The sequence below is a fragment of the Halichoerus grypus genome, chromosome 3, assembly GCF_964656455.1.
Source record: "Halichoerus grypus chromosome 3, mHalGry1.hap1.1, whole genome shotgun sequence".
NCBI classification, from domain to species: Eukaryota; Metazoa; Chordata; class Mammalia; order Carnivora; family Phocidae; genus Halichoerus; species Halichoerus grypus.
In genome coordinates this window covers 119,377,265-119,405,216 of record NC_135714.1, presented here as the reverse complement: position 1 = coordinate 119,405,216, position 27,952 = coordinate 119,377,265, and the positions used below count along the sequence as shown (strand labels likewise).

The window sequence follows — 27,952 nt, the reverse complement described above, 5'->3', positions numbered from 1 at the left end:
TAAGTAAGTGTAAAGTGTATAGTGTGTTAGTTGTAAGTGCTATGGAAAAAAGAAAAAGTAGAGCAGGGTGAAGGAGATGTTAAGAGATAAACTGAGGCATATTAAGATTTTTTTTAAGAATTTATTTGAGCAAAAATCAATTCAAATGGGTAGCACCAAACCAGAAATCGTTAGGAGTGCTCAGCAGACAGAACTAAGGGGAAAGACTTACAAAGAATAGAGAAAAGGCAGAGGCAAAGCAAGGACATTATTTGATTGGCTGTAACTTATTTGGAAAAGCCCAGTTGGCTATTTTTGATTGGTTGTCCTTAGGTTTTGATTTCTCCATGAGACCTTTACAGACTTAGGTTTTTGTTTGTTTCCTTAGGCTGTCGAGGTATTAGAACCACGTCCGTCTAATGACCTCCTTGTTTAGTGAATTTAACAGAAGGTCGAGTGAAGGTCTTGGGCAATGGGTTCATGAGCTGCTGATGCCTTAAATCCCACTCCTGTACTACTTACTGCCTCCCACCTGAGCAGAGCCCACACACAAAGGCCAAGGATAGGGAAGGTCAACACTCACACGCAGAGCCGCGAGAGGTATGACCCAGGCGAAGGATGGTTAAGGTCCCCTCTTGGGGTGGAGGGCTAGCCTCAGCAGGACCAGTTCAGTTCAGGATTCCCAGCTGGACTTTTGGGTATCTTTTCAGCCATTGCCAGTGGTCCCTCATGTAACCTGCGGTGTGAAACTTACCTTTTCCCGATGCTGAGCATATTCATGGAATCACGAGGTACGGGTGTTCAAATGTGGCTGACCTCGATGATGAGGAATCATTTACTGATGTTCTAAGAAGGAGTAAGCCAGCATTACGAGTTTCCTAACACCACTGACATCCCAAAGACAAAACTATAAAATATCCAAGTTTTCCCTGTTTGGTCCATTTTATTCATTTTAAAACTATGGTGTTTTTTTTGTTTTTTGGTTTTGTTTTTTGTTGTTGTGGTTGTTGTTGTTGTTGTTTTTGTCCCTGCATGTGTTCTACACCTGCAGCTAAATAGGAAAGATTCAAGTCACAGACCCGTACACCCACGCCCCTGCCTGATTTTAGAGCACTTTGGGGAGAGATCGTAGCCAACCATTTCTTCCGTTCCTCAGAGTCAGGGCTGTGCTTGCTGCATCCCTGTAAAGATGATGGCATCGATTTGGTTGAAAAGCGAAGCAGATGGAGTTCTGATTATTCTTTCCCACTCCTTACCTGGGACTGGAATTAGAATTCCTAGCTTCCTGCCTGCTTAGGGTTTAGATGTGGAGCAGATCACTGAAGCGGGCCCATACCTCCCCCCCATGCAGGCTGCCATCTTGCCGAGGCCCCAACGTCTGTGTGTACTTCTGCAGCTGCTTCCTTTTTGCTTGTGGTCGGCAAAAGGAAGGAATGGATTCAAACGAAGCCCACTTTCTGATGGAGCAGATACTGTGCTTAAGTGTGGAGAACATTTACCCTGGCAGAAATGCCCTGCCCATATGTCTGGGGCCAAGAGGGGCACTCCTGAGACTCAAAAGCATAAGGCCTGATTTTTCCTCCCACAAACCTGTTGCCCAAAGAGGCAGAGTGGGGCTGGCAGGAAGCCTGAGGCCCAGAACACACACTAGAAAGTCAGCACCAGGGGCACCCAGGTGGCTCAGTCAGTTAAGCATCCGATCTTGACTTCGGCTCAGATCATGGTCTCAGGGTTGTGAGATGGAGCTCCATGTCGGGCTCCATGCTCAAAGTGGCGTATGGCTTGTCCCTGTCCCTCTGCTCTTCCTCCTGCTCATGTGTGCTCCCTCTCTCTCTCTCTCTGTCTCTCAAATAATAAATAAAATCTTAAAAATAAATAAATAAATAAAAGGAAGAGAGAAAATCACCAAGCGCAGAGTGGGAGGCTCGTCTCCTGGAGCCCTTGTCTCTGAGGCCTCTACTGCCTTGTTTACCACCATGATGCTGATGATGACGATGATCTTGACTTTCAATGGCCTTACCAACACAGAAGGCTAAGAAAGCTGTGTGAAGTTTAGAAACTTCTGGTCCCAATTAGATGGTTTATATCCCATTTCATCTACTCTCCAAATACTGAAGTTCCATAGGCAATTGTGAGCTTGGAATTAATAATTTTAAAAAATAAGTACTTCCTGGATGCTTACCATTCACCTGGTACTGTGGTGAGTGTCTTATCCCACGTAATCCTTGCACGTCCTTCGAATTGAGGCACTATTACCCACATTACATAGAGGAGAAAAAGGAGCCTAGCTCCCAGTCACCCAGCTACCAGAGTCAGGGTACAGAGTCAGGCTTTGAACTCAGAAATGGCACATCTACCAGCCAGGCCACGTTCCCTGACTCCCCTGCTCTCGGCCTCTGCTGTTGTTCTGGCTGGTGGGTGGTAGAAAGACAGGCCTTGCAGCAGGGCCTTGCTTCCTTCGATTAGCTTGTTGCCTAATACATGTGTTTCACAACCTTTGCAATTGATAGTTCATCTAATTAACTTAAAGTGAAACTCAGTGATCAGCTCCGTTCAGGCAAACAAAATAATCCATTCCGATAATGATAACAATAGATTTACTTTGATAACAGAAATTGCTGCTTCCAGTCAATTTGATAATGGGTTTTCTCATAGAAACCTTCAAGCAGTGTCACCAAACATTTTACACATGGGAAATAGGCATAGAACAATTTAGCAGTCTGTGGAGAGAAGTCCTCAAGGGTACTCCTATCCCTTGGCCCAGCGATTATACTTAAGGAAATTTATGTTAACAACATGATCAGAGATGAGATGAAAGAAAAAAATACATATATATATGGATGTTATTTGGCATTATTATGACAGCATTATTTAGTGGTAAAAAATTACAAAAAATAACTGTATGCCCAAAAATAGAGGACCTGTTAAACAAATTATGGTACACTCAACTGAAAGAATATTTCAAAGCTATTAAAGTATTTTAGAAGAGTGTTTAAGAACTTGGGGAACGCCCCTGATATAATAAGTGAAAATATGCAGAATAAAGAACTATATATGATCCCAATATTTTAAGGAAATTGAGAATGTAAACAACTTGAGATTGAATTTTTGGCTTAGTGACATGGAGAACAAGGTTTTGTTGTTGTTGCTGTTTTCCCATCCCTGAAGCCAGAGTAAAGCTTTTCAGAAATAACCTAGAGAAAATTGTGACAACGGAAGAGATACTTTGTCTCATCAGCCTAAGTTCCAGGGAAATGAGTGATAGGATAGCTCAGCATCAGTCTTGAAATGACTTCAGGTTTCTCTTCAATTTTCGTCTTTCCCTGAAAACACATTTAACGTGAAGTTATATTCTAATACAAGCCAGTATTTTTGCAGTTTCATGTCCCTTCAAAAGCAGTCTCTTTCAAAGAGAAGCAGAGGTTTCTGTGCCATTTGCTTAACAGCCCCTTCGTTGCCAAGATCTCCAAATAAGTTGGTCAAGGGGCTGACAGACATTTTCCCGATGAGAAAAATGGCCGTGTTGGAGATTTGCACTGCTGACCTGAATGCATGTGTCATATCTGCCACATCCCTGTGGATGGAGAGGTCATTTCTTCATTATACTAGAAGTGAAAGAGAGGGAGAAAGTTAGGGTATTGGAGTGCTGAGCACAGCACCATTGCCCAAATGAGAAAGTCCAAGTCATCAAAATATTCTCTTACCAGAGGAGTTGGAGGAGAAGAAAATGAGCAGATTGTTCAACACGTAGGAAAACAGCTGAAAAGGAGGACTCTGTGTGTCCCCTAATTTTGACATAAAATATCAAAGGTAAACCCTCAGAATCAGTTGAAGAAACTCTTCAAACCTCGGTAGGATTAGAGTGGAGAAACATCTGAGTCAAGAATTTGTAAGAAAGCTACCTCCTTGTATCTCAATATTTATGCCAATCCTGCTTTCATAATTAATCCTATCGCTGAGAACACTTGGATGTTCAGAAATAGTCATAACTACCTGTGACCACTTACTTTTTGGCAATATAGCCCAAGTGGAAGAAAATGTCCTTAAAGAGGTGGAGGCAAATGGAAGGCTATTCTTGCAAATCCAGCCAATCAAATGACTGTGGACATCACGCCAGTCTTCCCTAAGTCAAACCTGAGGGAAAAAATGACAAAATATTGAGCCGCTTCAAATAGAGGATACACTTGGAACCATGTCACCTATGGAGCAAAACGCTAACTTCTTAGCATTACATTCAAGATTATATATAACCTGACCCCAGATGCCCTCCCAGCTTCCTCTCTCTCTCATGATGTCCCTCAGGCCTGGAATGGCCTGAAACGCTCTGCTTCTCTGCTCATCGAGATCACACTCTGCTTCCCGGGTCGAATCAGACACCACCTCAGTCAGAAATGATCTGACCTTCCTTGCCATACCTGTAGATTTTTATGGGTGCCTTCACAGTGTTTATTTCATTCCGCCTTTACATTTTAGTTGGTTATTTATGTTTCTCTCCCCTGTAAGATTGTTATTCATCTATAAGTGCCCCTGATGCCAAGCCAAATGACCACATGCAGTAGTCGCTTAATACGTGTTTGCTGAATTAATTAAAATACAAGATAGTATATAAATATTAAGATGTTTGATAGAGGTCACATGTGCAACCATGCTTTCCTGACAAAAAAAAAAATGTCTGTCCTGTCTGGGGGCAGAATATTTTAAATTAGACTAATCCTAAAAGACCCACATTAGGAAGGCTACTGTAATACCAACCCATGATAATGGCTAACATTTTCTAGTATTGGCTACATTCTAGGCATTGCACTAAACTATTTCCACATAATATCTCTTCTGATCATCCCAACAACCTTATGAGGTTTAAGTACTATGATTATGTCTGCATTTTACCAAGAGGAAGCCAAGACTTGGAGGAGTGTCATAACCAGCAAACCCGGGAGCCGCTGCAGATACTTTCTCTGCAGAACTTGTCTCTCTCTCACCTTGGAGGAGGCCCTGCTCCCTGGTGGTTGCCATTATTTGTGCAGGATAGCTGGGCATCTGCTTATTTCAGTCACAGCAAAGTGGGCCTCACAATAGGTGCTAGTATCTTTTGTAAACAGTTTTTCTGGCTCTGACATATTTTCTCCAATTATCACTGGTCTTCAACAGTATTTGAGTATTTGATGATTTTCTTATTCTAGGGAAGCTCTAGAATATATCAACTCCGAAGTGAGGTGGGCTTCTTGTAAGTAAAATAGCCATACATAAGAAGCATAATAGTGTTCTCGAGAAAAGAAGCAATAAGATAGATAGATAGATAGATAGATAGATAGATAGATAGATAGATAGATAAATAGATGATATACCAGAAGAGATTTATTATAGGAATTCACTCACATGATAATGGAGGCCAAGAAGTGCCACAATCTGCCGTCTGCAGGCTGGAGAACCAGGAAAGCTGGTGGAGTAATTCAGTCTGAATCTGAAGGCCTGAGGATCAAGGGGCTGATGATCTAAGTCCCAGTCCGAGTCCAAGGCCTGAGAACCAGGAGTGCCAAAGTCCACGGGCAGGAGACGTGGATGTCCCAGCTCAAGCAGAGAGCGAATTGGCCCTTCCTGCACCAAAAATTTTGTTCTATTCAGGCCCTCAATGCACTGGATGATGCCCACCTGCCTTGGTGAGAGGGATCATCTTTACTCAGCCCGCTGTTTCAAATGTTAATTTCTTCTAGAAACACCCTCATAGACACACCCAGAAATAATGTTTTACCAGCTATCTGGGCATCTCTAAGCTCTGTCCAGCTGACACATGAAATTAACCATCACAGGAAGGAACAGTGATACGCCCTCAGTTAACTAGAGCAAACATTATATAAGAGATCCGTCCACATTTAGCGAATGTTTATTGAGCACACACTCTGTGCCAGGTAGAAGCTGGGGACAGAATGCTGAACAAAACAGAGATGGCCCCTAACCTCATGCACAGGAGTGTAACACAGAGACGGACATTCGTGAAATAATCACACAGATACGTAATTACAGGATGAGGGCCAGTGCTGTGAAGGAAGTGTATAGATGGCCTTGAACGTCTAGAGCCTAGTGAAGGTGGAAGAGTAGTCGGGGAAGACTTCTCAGAAATCTAGAAAAGCAAAAGAAGGTAGCTAGGGCAGTGATTCTCAAAGTGTAGTTCCAGGACCAGCAACACCAGCCTCACCTGGAGGCTTGCTTGTTAGAATTGCAAATCATTAGGCCACACCCCAGACCCACTGAACCAGAAACTCTGGGGGTGAGGCCCAGTGTTTGGGGTTTAACCATCCCTACAGGTAATTGTGATGGACCCTGAAGTTTGAGAACCACTGCACCAGCAGATGAGCACCCAGGGCAGAGCATTCCAGCTAGAAGAAATCATGTAGTGAGGCCCCAAGGCTGGGAGAAAGATGGCAAGCTTGCTAGGCGAGCCAGTGGAGCTTCCAGAAGGCCCCACAAAGAGGATGGTGGGGTGGATGGAGCCTGGGACATACACCTGGGTCAGATTGCTTCAGGGCCTGTGGTAAGGATTCTGCCCCTGTCCTAAAAGCCATGGAAAGCCACAGAAGAGTTTTAATTAGGCATGCGATATGATCACATGTGCATTTTGAAGACATCCCTCTGACCACAACATAGAGAACTGAGTAGACTTCAGTCCTCTAATTTGAAAACTGATAAAATGGAGTGGAAGGCTACTGGAGCAAAAGGAAGTGAGTGGAATGGAGATACCTTGAGGAGATGACAGCAAAAGGGCTTTGACCGAATTTGAAATTTGGGACTGAGGGAGAGAGATGCGTCAGGATGGAGCTTAGCTTTCTGGGTTGTGAAACTTGATTGACGGTGGTGGTTCCAGTCACTGAGATACAGAGCATGGAGATCATGTATTTCTCAATACTGAATTTGAGAAACCTTTGAGATATGAATTAGACCTTCATTGAAACTGGATGGATGAAAGCCAGGGAAAAGAATGATTCTTGAGGGGAGTCCTGTGGTAACTGCATGAGCCAAAGGATAGAGTTGGAAATGAGTTTTCTGATGTTTGTTTGCCCGTTTTATTTTTTATTTATGGATCTGTTCATACATCCATTCACTCATTCTACTTCTCACACCCTCCCAAGAACATGGAAACATTGGAAGGACAGAGGAGGATTAGTAGGTGGGATGGGACTGGCTATGGCAGATCTTGAATTCCAAGCTGACAACTCTGGATTACCATTGAAGGCAGGCAGGGTAACATCATGGCAGAGGTATGTTTCAGGAAGATTGACCTCGTAGTGTTACAGGTAGGCGAGAATAGAGGGAGGAGGACATCACACAGTAACTCTAAGGATGCTAACAGACTACCTCGTGTAGTATAAGGTTGTAATTATAATATAAGTTTAGCATGAGGGGTGACAATCAGATCCATATACATTCATTCATTATACCACATACAAGAGGCTATATATCTTTAACCTATCTCTCTATTTAGGTTTGGGAATAGGAAAAGATAAACTTTGAGAGTAGGAAAGTAGGTCTTTTTCCTGTTTCAGTTTTTCATAACCAAGCAGAGGTAAAGTATCTTAATGGAAGCTAATGTTAATCAGAAGTGAAAGACTGACACACGGTAGGCCCTGGAAAACCTCTATGAGGTTGAACTGGATCAACGCCATTGGGGTAGTGAGAGAAGATGCAGCTCAATGGAGGACTCCTCAAGGGGAGAGGGGAGCGCGATGGGGGCCCTTGCATGAGAATTAGGACCTTGGTGACCCCCATCTGTTCCTCCTTTCCTCCCTCCCTCCCCCACCGCTGCCATGGCGACAAGTCTGGAATCACAGTAAGCCTTATACCCCAGAGAAAACAATACGCTGTTTGAACGGTGCAAGTTGGCCTCCAAGGTTCCCGGTCCGCAGGCCCCATCCCCCACATTCGGGGGATTCTTACAAAAGGCAGCTTTTACCAGAGGGTCAGTGGCACTGCCGCTCATCGATCTGAGCCCATTTTATCCCTCAGCACTTTCCACTTGTTTGTTTTTGAACTCACACCACCGCCTCAATGCTGTTGGTCTTGTTTTGGCTTGAGGTTCCCCATGTGGCCCTCTGCATCCCCTCTGCTCAGCCCCACAGAGCAGTGTGCTTCTTTCTTGCTTGTGTCTTCTTGTCACTGCTGTTGACTCACCAGGCTGGGGCTGTTGGAGCTAAACTGAATTAGTAACAATGCAATCAACATCTCTATTTTTATCTTTGTTCCCCCCACCCTCCCGCCCCTCCGGAGTGACTCACCATTTCTGGGTCTCAGAGCTTGGCAGTCTTAAAAGAATTATATTGGGGCTGAGGTGAATATATGCACAGATGTGATATTTCTACCATTAGATACAATGAGTATTTTCTGTCTTTTTTTTTTTTTTCCTAGTGGCACAAGGGTTCAAACATTGTAAGTATTATTTATTATGCTCATCGTCATCCTTACGGTTACTGTTACTGCTCAAGCTGCTGTTTATCTCCTGAGGTCTAAGATGAATTGTAGGCAAGGAAGGAAGTCCTGACCTGATTTCTGAAACTCAGCTTCAGAGAAAACTTCAGTTTTGAACTGAAACTTTTAACCTTATCCCAGTTGAATTCTGGAAGCCTGCGCTAGAATCCATAGAAAGGGTATACCAAACAGAATATTACCTGTAAAAAAAAAAAAAAAAACACCATTAATGCAAAATATCTTTTCCTACCTAGGCCTCCACGTGCTGATAATTATATTAATTTTATAACTTATAAAGATGGATGTAAATTAAGAGCCTGGGTTTTTGGAATCCCACCCTGCCATTTATATAATCTTGGGCTAGTTACTTGATTTCTTCATGTCTTAATTTCCCCTTCTGTAAAATGGAGACTTTTACCTCTCATCCGTACATCATAGTACATATCTTGTAGAAGTGTTCTGAGAATTATTTAAGTTAATATCTACAAAGTGCTTAAAATAGTGTCTAGCACATAATAAGCTCTCAATAAATGTTGGCTATGATTATTCAACAGGTCTTATTGCCTGTTCTGAGAGAAAATAAAAAGAGTTTTATTTTAATAAGCACAGTGCACCTCAGGATTTTACCTTCCCTTGTTTCTGAATTTATAGGCCATCCATTTTATGGACACCTGAGTGGACACTAAGTTACAGAACAGACCTCTTTATCTTTCATTCAAAAGTACAGCTTTCTAGCCTTCCAGTTACCTGAATGACCATTCCCTGCAATTGGGGCATATCTAAACGACAGCCACAAATCAGGACTCAGAGAAGCTTAGGCACAGTGCTGCTAGCATGGAACCCCCTGGGACAGAAACCCCTCCCCACCCCAGGAGGGCTTCCAAAGCCTCAGAGAATTAGACACACTAAGTGGCCCTCCGCGAGAACTAGTCTGCTCTTTTGTTTTTCAGTCGGTATCTTTATCTGAGTAATACGGTTTCAAAATTTGAGTGGCTGCATAGTTATGTAAAGTGTGTATGGTGAAAACAGCAGTCCTGCCCTACACCTCTCCCCTTCCTGATTTCTGTTCCCTAAAACTTGACAATATTTTAGCTGTTTCTTCTGGCATGAACCTCTGTATTTTTAATAACATGTTTCTACAGTTATCTCTTGATTATCATGTTTTAGATATTACCCCTTGACTCCTTACCACGGAAAATATGGATTCAGCTCACTTACCCCTTCTACCTCTCAAACATGCTTCCTCTTCCTCCTTGTCCCCAATTATTGTTGTATCACAAGTCTTGGTGAAATCAGTCCTCGTGTGTGTGTGTGTGTGTGTGTGTGTGTGTGTGTGTGTGTGTGTCTAGTGTGGTAGATAATTGTTCATAGCTGAACCAAATGGTAGGCTTTGATTACATTTATATCCTGCAGTTGTTGGCTGTATTGCTTTGTTTGCTTAATTTTTTTTTTTTTAATTTGTCAGAGATTGAGGGAACACAAGCAGGGGGAGTGGGAGAGGGAAAAGCAGGCTCCCTGCTGAGCAAGGAGCCCGATGCGGGACTTGATCCCAGGACCTGGGATCATGACCCGAGCCGAAGGCAGATGCTTAACCAACTGAGCCACCCAGGTGTCCCTGTTCGCTTGCTTAATTTTTTAAGTTCCTGTCCTTAAGCCATTCACAGAATCTTCATCAGCAGTATAAATCTCCTCTCGGTACCTTTGCGAACATAGGTCATCAATCCATTTCTTCATGGAGTTATTCATCCTGGAGCTCCTCGTCTTTCTCCTCCCATGTGGGTTGGTGCTAAGACTGCTGCAGAGCTGGCATCCCGAGCCTCCTTTCCACCTGGCTCCCATGTCGGGTCCCCTGTTCATGGAAGCCAAGTCTTCTCCAGCTTGGGTTAGTCCTCATTTTAGTGGACTATGTCCTCTAACCACTGCCTGAGAACTCATGAATTTACACGAAAGGTAAATATTTGAGGTCTTGCATGTATGAAAATAGCTCTATTCTTCTCTCATATCTGACTGGATGTAGCATCCTAGGCTATAAATAACTCTCACGAGGAATTTTGAGCACTTAATGCATTTTCTTCTGGCTTCCAAAGGATTGCTGCCAAAATGCCCATTGCTCTTCTAATTCCCACCCTTGGGAAACTTTGAGGGTCTTTTTTTTAATTCTTGGCTTTCTGAAATTTCACAATGATGTATCCTAGTGTGGTCCCTTTTGTATTCATTGCTCAGGGAATTTTCTAGGCCTTTTCAATATGGAAGTTCATGTCCTTCAGTTGTGGGAAATTTTCTTATGTGATTTCATCGATAATTTCCTCCACTTTGTTTTCTCGTCTCTCTCTCTCTGGAACTCATGTTATTTGGATACTATACCTTCTGGACTGATTCCCCCATTTTTCTTATCTTATTCTCTTCTATTTTTCCATCTCTTTGATTTTTATTCTACTTTTCTAAAGATTTCTTAACATTATTTAGTTTGACATTATTTCTACTTTAGTTTGACAACCTTTAGTTTGACATTATTTCTACTACCGTGTTTTTAATTTATAAAAGTTTTATTTTTGCCTTTAAAATATTTATATACCATCCTGTTCATAATTTATAGTTAATTAATTTTTTCTGATATTAATGATTTTTTTAAACCATTCTCCTGTTGCCTTTATGTCCTCTGTTTTCTCTTTTCTATTTGTTTGGACTCTGCATCTTGTGTTAGAGGCTTTCCTCATACCTATACATTCATTGTTAAGAGGAAGATATTAACAGTGTAACTGGGAGTCCTGTTTTTATATGTGAGGACTTCCAAGTGGTGGTGATTGGCCTGGAACCCAGCCATGGGGCATCCAAAATCTGTTAGTCATTTCTCATAGACTGGTTAATTTCCCTGGGGAGGAACCTACTGATCTTCTGTTTAGGAGATATAAGACTGGTTGCCAGCGTTCTTGAAGCTAAGTGGAAGAAAGGTTTGGAGTGGAGGAAGGTTATCTCACCACTGACCTGTAGATTTCCACTTAATTCCCCTGTTGCCAGTATAGCAAACCTCCCCCCCCCCGCCCCCCAGCCTTCAGCTGTGCTTTGCGTCCATATGCCAAGTCCCTCTGCTTCCACTTCTTGAAAAAGGAAACCACCAACCCTTTCAGGGAGGAGGAAGCAGAGTGGTATGGCCATGCACAGAAGGGTCTCAGTGTCTAACCCTTCTTATACAGACTTTCAACCAACACTCCTGTTTTTTAGCCCCGTCTACACCCTATCATCAGAGGTATCTGATGCCTCCAATAGTGTCTGCCACACAGAGTGCACATCCCTGAGCTTTTTAAGGTTCTTAACATACATTGGTTCCCTTCTCCTTGGCTTTTCCCCATTGAAACTTCAGATTTCAGCTTTTTCTACTCTGCTAAATTAGCTACCACTCATTCATCAGCTTTCCAGTTTCCATAATTATGTTGACATCTCATATCTGCTTTTGGCTCCTTTCCTATCCTCTCTATGTAGAGCTTTGTTTTTTTCTTTAAAAAAAAAATCTCTTTTTTTTTTTTGTCATTTTTGTGGAGGATAAGGAGGTAAGGTAGAAAAGGAGTGGAGATAAACATGTATTCAATCTGCCATGCTTAACTGCAATTTGTGAACCAACCCTTTGTTTCTAAAGGATACACTGTTTCTCTATGCATCAAAATAAAACTGTCTGGGTTACTTGGCAAGTAGCTCATCTTGGAATATTTCCATTTGGGGCTGCCATAGTGATGTGGGTCTGCATCAGAATACCCTTAAGAAATGCAGTGTGATTGGGGTGCCTGGGTGGCTCAGTGGTTAAGTGTCTGCTTTCAGCTCAGGTCATGATCCTGGGGTCCTGGGATCGAGCCCTGCATCGGGGTCCCTGCTCAGTGGGGAGCCTGCCTCTTCCTCTCCTGCTCCCCCTGCTTGTGCACTCTCTCTCTCTCCCTCTCTCTCTCAAATAAACAAATAAAATCTTTAAAAAAAAATAACTCTTAAAAAAAAAAAGAAAGAAATGCAGTGTGACCTAGAGCTATCCCAAGTAATAAAGTCAGATTCTCCTGGTTTACTAGTAAGTAGTCTAAAACTCGCAGAAGATCAGAACCAACCAATTCCCTGGATTCTGGACTGAGATCCAGCCCCAAACTCCATAACAGCCCAAGGAACTAGAACTACCTAAGCTATGAGTCTCGGTATGAGCTGAAGAAATTAGACTGTACTCATCCCTTTGTCTAAGGCTTTTCTAGACTGTGGGCACTCTGAAACACAGTATATCATAATATGGTAACATATTAAGTATCATGTTATGACCTAGGTCCTTAGGTATATTTGATTTAGGCTTCAATTCCAGCTCTACCCCTTAATAAGATGTCAATTGTCTATATAAAAAACATTAGATAATAAAAAATATGTTTCATTTTCGTCATGTAATAAGCCAGAGATAGGTAAGTGAGAGGAAATGCAACTGATCTATGATGTCAGGTACTTCCCACCTCCTTTCTTTTTCCCTCATCTGTGGCTTTCATCCTCATATTTATTATCTTCTCAAGGTCCTAAGGTAGTGTCTCCACCACCGGCCTAACATCTGCACTTCTGGCTCCAGGAAAAAGAAAAAGGGGACAAGGAGAGGGGGCAGAGAGAGAGCGAGAGAGAGAGAGAGAGCCAATCACAGATTCCCAGCATACTTCACATGCATCTCACTGGCCAGAACTGTGTTACATGGCTACTTCTAGCTGCAAGGGAGGCTGGGAATTCCTCCTCAAATACAATCAGGACTCTAATGAGTTAAGGAAGAGGAGTATTCACTAGACAGCTAATCGTGCCTGCCACACTAGGTATACGTCCTTGAGCAAGTTGTTTAGTCTCACTTGGCATCTGTAACTTTATTTGTATGATGAGAATAAAAACACCTACCTCACAGAGTTGCAATGAGAAATAAAGGAGAAAATGTTTATAAGGCATATAGCATCTTACCAGACACATAATATGCCCTCCATAAATGTTGCTTCCCTTCCCGTGATCCCTTATATCGGTCTGCTTTCTGAACACACCGCAGTGTCAGCATATGCTGTGAAGACCACAGATGTATATTACTTGTTAAAAATTAAGTTTGTTTTGAGCATTATATAGCACCTATTGGCAGAACATTAGTGAAAATGAGATTTGGGAATCACAAGTCAAAAAATATACTGAATATGAGAATGTCTGAATATAAGACACAGAGAATATGACTATAAAGATGATTTTACAGTCCGTGTATTTTATTATAACCCTTAATCTTCCTTTATATCCCTTGCCTTTATAGCTATCCCACCCACCAACCTCTTTTTACCACACTCTTGCCTTGATCTTTTGAGAGCTTCTTTAATTTGTATTTACTATTATTTATCTACAAAGCTTTATTATGCAGTCACTGCACCGTCATTTTGTGTGTGTGTGTGTGTGTGTGTTTCTTTAATCAGCCCCAGTGACTGACTGCCCCTTTGCTCCCTCCACACAAAGCAAAGCTGTGTGAAGCCCTTATAAACCAGGTTGGGTCAAGGAGGTGGGGAAGCTAATGTGAGGGGAGGGTTGTGGCCAGCCAGGCCACAACTGAGGATTTATGAAAACTGCAATGGTCTATTAGAGTTGGGGTGTCAGAGGGTGAAAACACATATGGTTTCTGTGTTTTTATGTCCATGGAATTTTCTTGTCTGTATGTGCGACAGAGTGCCTTGTGCCCTGCCTTGTTTCACACCCCGTGCCCTGTGACCTAACATGTACCCATGCGCACAGTCTAACAGGGGAAAGGGACCAGGGTCACATTTAACAATCTAAATTGGAAGGCACCTTTGTTTTCCTCTCTCCAGCTAAATGAGCTCTGGTAACAGAGGGGAGAGGTTTGGTGTTGTGGCTGTTTCTGTTACAGTGAAAAAAACAAAAACCAATATTCCAATCTCGCATGAGCCATGCTGCCTTCTAAAACCAGCAACCAGGAGCACATCCCCTTAAGAGAAAAACAGAAGGGAAAAGAAAGAAACCTCTCCCATTTACAAATGTGTTCTTTCCTTTGTGGCCCTTCTCTAGCTGGTCTTTGCCTACATTGAGTGCTGGCTCTCTGCGTAGGAACCAAATGCCACAGTCCAAAGGAGAAGCTCTTTCACAGGGAAAACAAAAGGCAGCTGTCAGTTTAATCCCAAACTCCCTGATAACATTCCAGCAGAGTTCCTTTTTCTGGAGATGAAATAAGAACCCTGGCAGGCCCTCTTGACTGGCCACATAAATCATTTGTAGTAATTGCTCTGAGAGAGGAGTGCCTCTCAGGCTCCGCAGTTAGAGGGGGGGAATCACACACCGACACTCTCCCCCCCCCCCCACACACACACACAGTGCCATCGCCTCTGGCTTGTCCCACACACATGCACGTGCACCCACATGTACACCCCCTCTTCTCAGGAGTTGCTCACACTGGGGTGGGCTCGTTGAGCCATATTAAAAAAAAAAAGAGCATGGCACAGAATAATGAATAGTCAGTTTTATGTTTCCTTCTCTTTGAGCTTGAGCCAATTTAAATTCTTCTGGAGTACAGTTTGGGAGGGGTTCTGGGGAGGGTTGACAGGAAAAGTGGGAGGGAGAGAACACAAAGGTAAGAGGGGGATGGTTATGATTTGGCTTTGTTAGGCTTATCCATTGCTGTGTGTTCTATGATGTGTCACCTGCTTCCTCCTTTTTGCCTTTTCTGGTGAGAGCTGAGATGTGGTCATAAAAATCCCCCACACTGTGATCTGGGAGCTGCTGCTGAGGCTTGGCAGTTCACTAAGGACCGAACTCTCAAAAGCCACAAAGCTATAATATCCCTTCCCCTCTGTGGCCAATAAAGATGGTGATAATCAAATAACAGGGCTTGGAAGTGGTGTGGTGCCTGCAGCGGCTGGCACAGGCCGGGGCTGCACGCCCTTCACTTGTACCCTGGTGTACGTTCATTGAAAATATTGAGGCCACCAGAGATGGGGGTGGCGGGGGCTTCTGTAGGCACACATAGCTGTTTGAAGACTGAATGGATGGATGAATGAATACGTGAATGGATAGATGGATGAATGAATGATGGATGAGTAGAGTTCAGTGTTGTGTTATGAGCACAGCTTGAAAAGCCAGGAAAATTGCGGAGCTTCTGTGACAGATGAATGCCTTGCCCCTCTCCCCACACCCTAAGTTATAACTCTCCTCAGCATTATGACCATGGATAGAGAAGAGGAAGTGAGGGGAAAAAAGCTAGACATGAGTGGAAAAGTGGGCGTTTCCCAGTGCCACCTTCAGTCCTGCCAACTAGCCCTAGCTGTGAGTCAGAGCTGTCTGCCCTTACCACAAACGTGGAACCTGCCAAGCTAGAATTCACAGTCATTTGTTTTGTTTGATAAGAAGAAATATCAGACTTGGAAGGTGCCATTTATGTGGTATATCCCCATCTGCGCAGAGCCCATTTCACCTTTGTCAAGCTACTGGTAAAATCAACCTTGTTTATTTATTTTGCAATTTATTTGACACCAACTTTCTAACTTCAAAAGGAGAGTGAGGTGGCGGCAAAGAGTTATGCTCCACCTGGTGTACTCCAGACATAACGCCAGGTGCGTTCTCCCCAAGTCACCTCTGCCACAAAGGCGCAGGATGTTTGGGGTATGTGTATGCTCATTTGGAGTATCCTGCGGAGTCTGAGCTCAGCCCATCCTGGGTTGGATCTTTCTCTTACCTGTTTCAGCCATCACTCTAGAAGTAATTAATCCTTCCTCTTTGGGCTACCAAGCCAGTCATTACAGATCAGCATATGTTTGTACATGGACCAAAGATGGTTCCTTGAAACAAGTACATGTATTTTAAGATTTCTAGGATCAAGGCTTCTACAGATATGGGTTAGTACATTTTTGCTTTAATTTAGAAGGTCTGTTTAGGTTGTGGTTCTAAATTCAGCTCCCCCCACACACACACAATGATAATAGCTTATATTTGTATGATCGTTTACAGTTTGCAAAGCAGCTTTCCATATGGGAGGTCTTGTCAGTCGCTATTTTTAAGCTGAAGAAACCGAAGCTTAGAGAAAGTTAAGTGACTTGTTCAGGGTCATAGAGAAAACAGAAACAGGTATGGAAGCCAGGTGATGAAGCATCTAGTTTCATTTGCCATTGAGCATATATTATCTCTCTAAATTATCGTGATGAATTTCAGCGAATTACTTTTTACATTATATTATAATGCAAAAAATATGCTTATCTCAGAAATGTTTTAAAAATAAACACGTTTTTTAAATCGTGCATAATCGTGCCATCCAAGATGATCTCTTCAATATCATTTGAAGCAATTCATTCTAGTCATTTCTATGCATGTAAGACTAATATAAGGCTTTGATATATAGAGCCTTAAGTCATGCAGCATTTGGTTTTGTGTCTTACTTTTTTCACTTATCATTTTATTGAGAATTTTTTGTCATTAAACATTATTTATAAAACATGATTTTTAATGCCTGCATAATTTCCCCTGGTATGACTATACCATAAATTATTTAAAATTTAATCTGTCCTCAATTGTTGAACATTTTAGTTGTTTACCTTTTTTTGTTTATGAACATCCTTGTAAACAAATCTTCAGTGGAATTTCTGATTACTGTTATAGTATAGATTCGTAGAAGAGGGATTTCTGGGTTAGAAGTTATTAACAATTCTCTAGATCTTGACATGAGCTGTATAATTGGTTTTCAGAAAGATTTTATCAATTTATACTCACCATTTGGGTGAGCTCTCTCTCCATACCCTTTCCAGCTTTAAGAATTACGAACTTAAAAAAATTTTTTTAAGATTTTATTTATTTCTTTGAGAGAGAGAAAGAGTGCACACTGCAGGCAGGGATAGGAGCAGAGGCGGATAGAGAGGGAAAGGGAGAGAATCTCCAGTAGACTCCATGATTCCAGATCTCAAGATGTCGAGATGACCACCTGAGCTGAAACCAAGAGTGGGTCGCTCAACTGACTGAGCCATCCAGGTGCCCATGAACTTAAAAAATTTTTAACAATATAATAGTAGAAAATATGTATTTTGCCATTTTAATTTGCATTGTATGATCATTAGTGAGATTGAACATCTTTGTTAAGAATTATTGGCTAAGGGTGCCTGGGTGGCTCAGTGGGTTAAGCACCTGACTTGGTTTAAGCTCAGGTCGTGATCTGGGGTTGTGGGATTAGTGGGGAGTCTGCTTGAGATCCTTTCCCTCTGTCCCTCCCCCACCCCCGCCCTCCCCCACCCCCTGTTCATGCACACTCGCGCACGTGCTCTCTCTCTCTCTCTCAAATAAATAAATAAATAAATCTTTTAAAAAAAGAATTATTGTCTCAATTGTATTTTTCATTCATGAACTGTCTTCTATTCATGCCCATTCTCCACTTTTAGAATGGGATATTTCTTCTTTTTAAAAATTTACATATTAAAATTTGCATTTTTTGCAAATATTTTAACCCAGTTTTTAATCTACCTCTTAATTTTTAAGGCTTTTTTATATGCAATTTTAACATTTTTATGTAATGAAAACTATTAACCTCTTCTCTTATCAATTCCAGTTATTTTATACTTAGAAAGACTTTATGTGAAAATCATTAAATATTGACTTTTTAAATGTTTTTGGAGTTCATTTTTTTACAGTTAATTTTATGCTTTTCAGAAAATCTATTTTGGTATAGTTGTGAGGGGCAGATTTATCTTCAAATTTTTCTCTCAATTCTTGTCTATTTATTTAATAATCCTTCCTTTCTCTCTATTTTTAACACACAACGAATTCTTAAGATGTCTTTTTAGACTATCATTTCCCTTCCATTGACCCATCAATTCTTACATCAATAGCACAATTTTAAATTACTCTGGCTTTATAGTAACTTTGCACAGTTCACATTGCTTGTCTTTAGCTGCGTTCGCTCTTCCTCCCAGTTTATTTTTCCAGAATGACTATAAAACATTTCATTAAATTTATAAACTAATCCCTCTGGAATGTTGATTTGAATTACACTAAATCTATAGAATGATTCAGGAAGAATTGACTTCTTTACAGTGTATAGTCTTCCCATTCAGGAGTATGAAATTTATCTCCATTCATTCAAGTCTTCTTTTATGATTCTCTAATTTTCTTCATATAGTTCCTATTCATTTCTTATTAAGGTTATTTCTGGGTAACTCAAGTGTTTAATTATTTCTGTTTCTGAAATCATCACAAAGTGGCATTTTTAAAAGGAGGGTCCTGATTAGCTAAATTGAGGTTAGACTATGAGAAACCCCAACAGAACCTGACAAGCTAGAAGTCATTAGTAATTAAATAATTTCCATCTGAAAACTAATTGGATTAAATTAACCCATTTTAAGGTATTATTTCTCAGACAAGAAATATCCAACTGCTATTTGTATATTACCATCAATGACTAACCTTAATAATATACCACTCTTTGACTAAGTGAGAAATAAATGAATTTCGTGTCTATAGTAAATCCATTTTTAAACACATTGCTATTTGTCTTTACTAAATGGCAGTGTTCTAGATACATTATTCCCTACTTCTCAGTCATACTTCTCTCCAAGTCGTATCTCAGGTTTTACCTCAGTGAAACTTTTCTTTTGATTTCTAAAAACACACATTTTTCCAGTATAAAAGTAGATATTTTAGTATAGTAATACTTAAATTTACACATGCAAATGAGACTATATGCATATATAAACTAACATGTTTATAGAAAGGGAATGTATTATAGAATTTTAGAGCTTTTAGACCTTAAAAAGAGCTAGCCAAAGTCATCTAGTCTTTTTTTAAGTAATCTCTGTACCTAACATGGGGCTCGAACTCACGACCCCGAGATCAAGAGTCACATGCTCTACCGACTGAACCAGCCAGGTGCCCCCGAAGTTATCTTGTCTTGCTGGGATCCGTGAATGCCCTGAAGTTGTTAGTGAGATTGTGTTTGTGTGTGTATTTTCATGTGTGTATTTTTCTGTGGGGAGAGGCTGTGGCTGAATTTTATGTGCTTGCCAACTGTTAAGACCCTAAAAAAAGTTGAGAATGACTGGGCTACTCCAAGTCTGTCACTGATCAGATGAGATTTTAAAAAGGGGGGTGGGGACCAAGTTGTTGAGGAGACATGCTCTTGGGCACAGAGCCCTTCTGGGGCAGGGCCAAGGCAGGAAATTGGGCCTCCTGATCTTCAGCTTTTTCAGTGATACCTTTTTGCACACACGTAGGAAGGTTCTGTCATATCCCTGTACACCCGATGTGCGTGCACCGTGTGAACTAGGTTTTGGAACTTAGTGTGGAATTTGGAACTAAGGCCCCAAATTGAGATTTGGCTCTGGACTCACTAGTTGTATCACCCTGAACAAGCTGTTCAACTCTGGCCTCAGTTTCCTCTTCTATGAAATTGAGTTGCAGGAGTTACGACCTATTTCATACAGTTTTAATGAGGATATAATGAAACAATGTGTATATGTATATATATATACCTAAGTACTTTATAAACTCTCAAGTGCTGGGGAGTGGTAGTTATTGTTTTCATCATGGCTCTGGGGGACTTACAGATGAAGAAGTACCGTGGAAGGATGTGGTAGCATGAACAGCTTTCAGCTGCCACCTTGTATCCACCAAACATCTCAGCTTGCATCGGGGCCAGCCCCCTGTGCTAACTGCCCTCTCCACTGCTTTGATAGCAGACAAGGTCATTAACTTACACATCTCCCAAACACCTGCTGAGAGAAATGCTCTTTATGATGATACGCCTCGGAGAAAGAACAGATAACTCTTAGAACTTCATCGTAGGGGTTCCGGTTTTTGTTTTGTTTTGCTTTATAAAATCTTTACTTTTTCCAAATCATGGTAAGCTATTACGTTTGAAGGATTATGGTAAACTGTGGTTTAAAAAAAAAAAAAAGTTTTTTTAAAACCTGTGTCTGCCAGCGCTGCATTTTAAACTGGTCCTAAAACTTTACAGGAGTTCACCTGTTCATAGGAAGCATCTTGGAAGAACCACTAATCTGGGTATTTGGGAGGGGAGCATGTATGAAGAAGAGTAGTTGTATAATTTCTAAACACCATAACATGTTCATTTCACACTATTTGCTATAGAGTACAATTAAGCATTAAGACATTTTTTGTCATTTAAGTAATAATACTTATATTTGAAAAGTGCTACTCAGTTTCCAAAGCAGTTTTACAACATCATATTTAATGTGTAAATATACCTTTTATTTAACCTTTTCAACAGCCCTATTTAGAAGAAATGATTATCCTCATTTTTTAAAATGAAGGAGGGAGTGGTTCGGAAGCCCACACTTACCATCAGCACGGCCAGGACTTGACCCCTTTCCTCTGATACCCATACCTGGAAGACTCTGGGCCTGTAACAAACAATTCTATTCAATTTGATTTTTTAAGAGAATATAATGATGGTGTATTTCTTTGGCAATTTGTATTATTCCAATATAGTGGATAGAGGGAAATGTAGAAAAGTATCCAGAGAATGAATAAACAAAAGGTAAAACAGGAAGCCAAAGCTAAGGTAATGCAAGGAAGACAGGCACAGCAGAAGGCAAAAAGAAGTGAGTTGTTCGTGGGAAAACAAACAGTGAACAAACTCAGCAGAAACCCCTGGATAGAAGAGATGAGGAACCAAGGAGAGAGAGAAAGGGGCCCAGTGACAGACACCTACCCAGCTCTGCCAGGCACTCACAGGAGAAATGCACATTAGAAGGTGTATACTCATTTCCAGGAGGAGGTTCTAGTCAGCTTCAAGACCAGCCAGCTCATAACAAATGTCCCCAGCTACAGGACATCCTCATTCTCTCCATCCTGCGCCCTACCTACCCCAACCAGGACCAACTGGATTGCAGCAGAGCTGAAGGGTCAGAGCTCCCCAGAACTAGGAATTGGGATTTGGAAGTGCTCTGATGCTGATCTGAGCCCTAGGATGGAAACTCTACAGCAAAAGAAAGCATTGGTGTGTAGAAATAACCCAACCGCAACGCCCTGGTCCACACACCCAACCTCATCCTGAAGGGGCAGTCTGTCTCTCTGGCCACCTTCTGTCAAGGTCTCTTGGGCATCTGGGGAGCCTAGACTTGCTGCCACCTGCCCTGTATTTGGGAATGAACTCTTGACAAGACTATACTCCTGTTGAACATCTTTTCTTCTCACTGAACAACTTTCCCACCTTAGATATTCGCTCTGCTGCTGATGCTAAGCCATCGTTGCTGTCTGGAATTTCCAAAGAAGCAGACATGAACAGACATGCATGCCCATGTGGGTACACACGTACCCTGTTCCTGCTGCCTTACATTTGGGCCTCCCTTGGATGCTGATTTCAGTCTAAAATCCATCCTCAGTTTTGCCATCCTCACTAGGGCATACCTGTTATGGCCTTCCTTTTGGTGGGAAAAAAGCCCTGGGTTTCTGAGCCCACGGTGTATGCTGCTTCTCTTTCCTTCCCCTGCCCCCACTCCTGCCTCAGGTCTTCATCACCCACACGGGCAATGCAGCCCGACCCTCCCCTGTGGTGAATTCCCTTAGCTTGGGAGTACGGTTGTCAGATTTTAGAAAACAAACAACAGAAAGCCCAGTTAAATTTGAATTTCAGATGAATAACAATTTTTTTTAATATGTGTGTAGATGTGTTCGTATACATTGTTGATCTAAAATTCAGATTTAACTGAGTGTCCTATATTTTATCTGCCAACTCTCTTTGGGAGCCATGCCTCTCCTTGGGAAAGCACTCAATGCCCTCTTAGGAAAAGGTCTGATGATGATCATAACCCTGTGCTAAAGGCCACCTTTGCCACTGAAACTGTCCTATCCCATAGTGGGCTTTTAGGGACCCTTTGAAACCTGGTTATTTCCAAGAACTAAGCAGATTCCAGCTTGATCCATCAGCCAAGCCCAGGCACATCTGAAGCCCAACAAGCACCAGACCAGATCACCGAAAAATCTCCCTACCTGGATAGAGCTCTTTACAAGTATCAAAATGTCATTTTATTTTTTTTTCTCTCTGCCAGGATTTCCTCCAACTTTCCAAATAAGGGCCAAAAACATTGCAGATAACTCAAACAATTTGCCAGCCCTGTCTCTCCTCAACAGGATTACTAGTTGCAAAATAAATGAAATCAGTGTTGTTTACAACTCATCATCCAAAATTATTATTCATTTTGGGCAAATGGCTGTTTGTAAAACTAGTCTGCCGTATTTTGAGTCATTATCTTTCATTCCTTTCAAAAATGAAAGCTGACTTTGAGTTTTCAAATGAAAACAAATCAGAGGCCTTTCTGATTCTTTCTGTTGTGTCTTGTGCGTGCAGTCTTCCTAGGAAGAAGACCTTCCTCGTGGGTAAGGGCCCTCTGACAACTGAAGCTTCGCGGTACTCTCTCTTTTCACCTTTTTAAAATCTCTTTCCCCTCCGTACAACTTTGAAAACAGAAATTTTATCATTTTTAGTGAGTTATTTATTCCACTGTTTTTCATCTTTATTTATTCTCATCATCCAGGTAATTACTAAGTACACAGGTATTCAAGACAGCCCCATACACAGGAGTTTATAGCCTAGAAAGGCAACATCTTTGTAAATTTGCTTTGCTGAGACCACACACACAGTCTTCCATGGGACTCTCTGCCTTCTCAAGGAAGATGGGACAGGTAATCACGAAGCAAATCTAGACAGAGACATGGCCTTCTTCCAGTTCTGACGACTCCTAAATCACTGCACTCATCAACCTTCACAGGAAAACATTTAAGAATATTTATATTGGGTGGTGCGTGTAACATTAAAAAAAAAAATGTATGCTGTTAAGGTCTGAAAAAAAAAAAACAACCTGGCTACTCTTTTCTGAAATGAAAATAATTTTTGTCATAGACTTAATACTATAATAATATATATTCTTTAGTATGATGGAAGAATAGACAGTCTTTCACAGTGCAGTTACGTTTCATACAAAAAAATGTACATTTTTTTCTTGATATTATAAATATTTGGTCTCATAGTCCCTTTTTTCTCCTATTTCCTTTATTTCTTCTGAAACTTGAGAGGGTAAATATTAAAGTGCATTTGCTTCTGTTTAAATATGAGTCACGGGGCTTACGGGGAGCCCGCCCTCTGAAAAAATAACTGTAAAGGACCACAATTGAAATCAGCTGTAGCTGTGCTTTGTCCTCGATGGAGCGGGGGCACTGCTCGATTCAAAAGTCCAGTCTTTAATTTCTACAGAACAGAAGAAACAGATCACTTTAACCTGGGGCCAAGAGGGGCCTCAAACCCCTTCCCTCCCTTTCTGTGTCCCAGTCTCATCCTGTTTCTGGTTTACAAGCTTCCTTCCTACTTTCCTTACATGAACCTGATCTGCCCTGTCTTATGAGGACAGAAAGAGCTTAGTTAAGTGCCTCCCTTGGATTTTTGAGTTTCCTCCCCACTGCCTGTGGTTTAAATTAACCGTCTATTTTTCCTTAACATGCGCGCACGCGCACACTGTATCCGTGAACATTTGTCTAGTTATTTTCTGAGTTCAGTTGCTTCAACCTTGACAGTGGAACAGCCACCTTTATCATTAGACAATTTGTAGCATTGGGTTGATATACAGTGTTGGGATGTTTTTCTTTGCAAGAATCGCTTGAAGGACTGTTGACCCCAAACAAACAGAAATGGTTATAACTCATAGAAGTGATTCATTTTAGAAGTTGGTCATTTCGTTCTGGGTAGTACTTTACACACAAAAAATTGCCCTAGTCACCTACTCACCTCATGCTTTTCAATATTCTCACCCAGTCTTTGAACCTAGGGTGAGCAGGGGTTACAGCAAGGCTGGCTGGGGTTGGAATGCTCTTATTAACCATGGGACAGAGAAGAAAGCTCTGGAAAGAAACTCAAAACCTTACCCATAAGTTTAGGCTTCTTTAACTGCCTAAACTAATTACTTATAGACCAACAGATTCAGCTGCTTCTAATCTGCCCAGTTCAGATAAAGAGATAAACTTGTGGGGATATTTAAAATTATAAAATGTAATGGGTGAAGGTCACAAATGGTCCTGGTAGAGGATCAGGATTTAAAAGGAACTGCTTATACATCCTGTTAAATTGGATAACCTTCCCTATTTTAAAGTACAATACCAAAAGCAGTTTTGTTATTTTCTTTACTTTTGGAGGTGAGGCCCTGGATTAAATTTAGAAACTGGCAGCATGTCAGTCTCAGAGGGTTTCTATGTCCACTCTTGGAGGAAGCATATTTTTATGGGATTGGCCCTGATCTGTCTTACCTCATAGACTGAGCCATGCTATACTTGTATTAGGAAGAATCCTGGGGTAGATCACATCAGGAAAGCACATTGTGACCAGTGATTGGTGGGTTTGACCATAAAAATGTCAAGGCAGGTAACAGCTCCGACTTTTGTGTTTATCTTTCCATTGTACTTTATAGGAAGTAAGATGAGGGCTACCAAAGGCAAGGAAATTTGGCGGGATTTTACTTATATTTCACACTTTGCATTTCATATTTTAGAGAGGTTCAAAAGAAAATTTAAAAAGTGAACCTCTTAAAAATTCACTTTAACTTGAACTAATTTGTGAGAAAAGTAGCATTGATATCCCCATTTTAAAGGTAGATGCAAAGGTTCCTGGTGATGGATAACTACTTTTCATGTGACAGAACTGAGGAAAATTCTAAAGCTACATTCCAGGTCTAGTTGGGACCCTTGCCTTTCAATTTGGACAAATGCACTACAGTTATATGAGAAGGAGTTATTGAAGGTGGCTCGTCAACTGTCTTAAGTCCTTGCACCCATCCCTGTAGAGTATTGTCCCAACAACTTTGGACATGGAGCTGTGTTCAGAGTTTGGCTTTGCCTAGGATTATGGATAGAATGTCAAAAATGAAAGGCACGTGGAGCATCTTTGGGTCGGATTGGATTGAAGCATATTAAGTTGCTGACATTCAACTTGTTTTGATCCACAAAAATGGCTATTTCATATGACTCACCCTAAGGCATATCACTGATTTTAAACCTTTGGCACCAAATCTCAGAAAGAGTAAATTATTTTGTTCTTATTTCATTATGAAAAACTTTAAGCAAATGGTAAGGAACTACTATAATGAACTCCCATATACATACCACCCAAATTCACTTATCAAGGTATCGCCACACTTCCTCAATCAATCCCTCCCACCTTTTTTTTTTTTTTAAACCTGAAGTTTTTTAAAGCAAGTTCTAGGCCTCAGGTCATTTTACCCCTACATTTTGTGTGTGTGTGTATATATATATATATATATATATATATATATATATATATATGTATGTATTCAGGTCTAAAATACGGATATTTTCTTATGTAAACACAATGTTGTTATCATACTTAGGTTATTAGTAATTGTTTAGTCTATATTAACATGGCCTCAAAATGTCCATTATGATTGGTTTTATGGTTGATCATGATCCAAACAAAGTCCACCTATTGCATTTAGGTGTTACATCTTTAAGTCTCTTTTTTGGAGGGGAGGCATGTTTATTTCATTTATTGTTTTTTTTTTTTCCTCTTGCTGAAGTATTTTAATTTTATTTATTTATAAGTAGGCTCCATGCCCAGTGTGGAGCCCGAAGCAGGGCTTGAACTCATGACCCCGAGATCAAGACCTGAACTGAAATCAAGAGTCAGACACTTAACTGACTAAGCCACCCAGGCGCCCCACCTTTTGCTGAAGTATTTTTAAAGCAAACTCCAACTACACCTGAATTTGACCTCTGCCTCTCTGGGTGGTCACCAACTAGCCAGCAACCCCTCACTACTGAGAATGGGAGGATTTCCACCAAGGATGTGGTGCTTGGATTCTGTCTCCTTTAATCTGGAGCAGTATATCGCCTCACCTCTGTTTTACATGCCCTTGACTTGGCAGAAACTGGGTCAGCTGTCCCATGTCACTTTCTAGGTTTATCTAGTCAGTGCCACCTGATGTTGTTAGATTGTAAGTGATCCTAACCTTGGCCTCTCACCACACTCTCCCGACTCCAAAGCCCCACCATGTCCCACAGCATGAACCTACTGACTTGTTCATCGCCTCAGCTGGCCGGGACCACCCCTTAGCCAGATTCTAATTAGTTAAATATCAACGTGTTTATGTATCTATTATGTTTTTCACTGCTTTAAAATAATGCTAACTTTATAAGTAGGAAGTAAAGTATAAAACTGTGAAGTTTCACATGGCATATATATTATTCTCTTCTGTTACAAAAACAAGTTGAAATCTACAGTTTCAATAAAATATGAAGCACCTGCACTGTGCCAGGCACTTTGACATTATCACTTTTAGGCATCTCAACAGTCCTGTGGATTATCAGACCCATTTTACAGATGAAGAAACTGAGTTTAAGGGAAATTCGATAATCATCCTAAGGTTCTCTGACTCCCAGTCCAGTGCTCGAGTGTAAAATAAGATCCAGAAAACCTAACTACTGAGTCTTTGTGCTAATCACCGTTCATTCACTCATTTGTTCATTCATTCATTCATCCATTCATGCTTGCTGTCTCTCAAGCATTATGGTTGGCTTTGGTGAATTTTGGTGAATACCACATCTCTGTGGTAGGGAGGTTTGTAAACCTGATGCCAAGAATCTCTCTCTGTTATGGAGAAAAGAGTGGAGTCCATTCCTTTCTCTTTTGATTTGTGATCACCTTAAAGCCTATATATTATAACCTTTTTACAGTTACTACTGGAGAAGGACAGAAGTAGCCTCTGCTCATTATCTCATATTAGGTGTCTACTACAGCTGCTGGAAGAGTGAGCAAAACCATGGCCAGTGCAAGTCCATGTTTGTTGGTTTTTTTGTTTTTTAACACAGTCCTATAACTTGATTTTCCGTTATAATGGACCAATTCTTCTAAAGGAGCCGTGGAGTTCATGCCCACAGAAAACTCTGATAGGGTACTCCTGCCTGGAGGACTTTTAACTGGCACTGAAAAGCATGGGAAGGGGGTAGCGTCTCTTAAAATCCATGTAAGATTTTTGTACCAGCTGGGCTTCATTTCAAAATCTACCGCTGCCATTACAAAATAGCTGTTTTCTCTTTAATCTGTGTGCCACATTGCAGCAATTTTCATCAAAAATATATTAAGCCCCTGCTGTAAATTGGCCCCACACACCCTTGTCAGGCACATGAAGCATAAAATATCTTCTTTTTTCAAAGTTTTTTCTCCCTCGAAAACCCAAGCAGATATCAGCAGTTCCTAAAGCCTCATAATAGTCCATCATGTCTGTAAGCCAAGGATTATAATGCGTAACGAATCTGATTCAATGTCAGAGATGGATCTTATCCTTTGTTTATAAAAAAAATTATAGAAAAGGCATTCTAGAACAAACAATGAAGCCCCCACACTTCCATGTCTAATGAGATCTCACCTCACAATGCCTGCCCGAGAGAAACTAGTTTTCCAACCTCAGGGAAGAGGTTTCCATGTGCTCCTTAAAACTTCCCCTGCCAGGGGTGCCTGGGTGGCTCAGGTGGTTAAGTGTCTGCTTTC

General features: G+C 41.2%; 1 protein-coding gene and 2 long non-coding RNA genes across 6 annotated transcripts in view; 1 reads left to right on the top strand and 2 right to left on the bottom strand.

The window, feature by feature from the left end:
• Window positions 1-27,952, top strand: part of MAML3 (mastermind like transcriptional coactivator 3) — a 395,961-nt gene that overhangs the window by 293,751 nt on the left and 74,258 nt on the right. The window lies entirely within an intron of this gene.
• On the bottom strand, window positions 2,571-8,464 carry LOC118527233 (uncharacterized). Of its 3 annotated transcripts, XR_013446470.1 has the most exons (5): window positions 8,247-8,464; window positions 5,356-8,166; window positions 3,987-4,113; window positions 3,684-3,826; window positions 2,571-3,584 (listed from the first exon to the last, which is right to left on the bottom strand). It is a non-coding gene; the product is annotated as an uncharacterized LOC118527233 (long non-coding RNA). The 3 variants fall into 3 exon arrangements; XR_013446469.1 differs by having other exon boundaries at window positions 3,684-4,113; XR_013446471.1 differs by having other exon boundaries at window positions 3,684-4,113; window positions 5,356-8,152.
• Window positions 8,496-27,952, bottom strand: part of LOC144381378 (uncharacterized) — a 48,962-nt gene continuing 29,505 nt past the window's right edge. Inside the window, exons 2-3 of the long non-coding RNA XR_013446472.1 lie at window positions 20,744-20,804; window positions 8,496-8,636 (exon numbers count right to left, since the gene is read on the bottom strand). This is a non-coding gene — a long non-coding RNA (uncharacterized LOC144381378). The remainder of the gene's footprint in view (window positions 8,637-20,743; window positions 20,805-27,952) is intronic.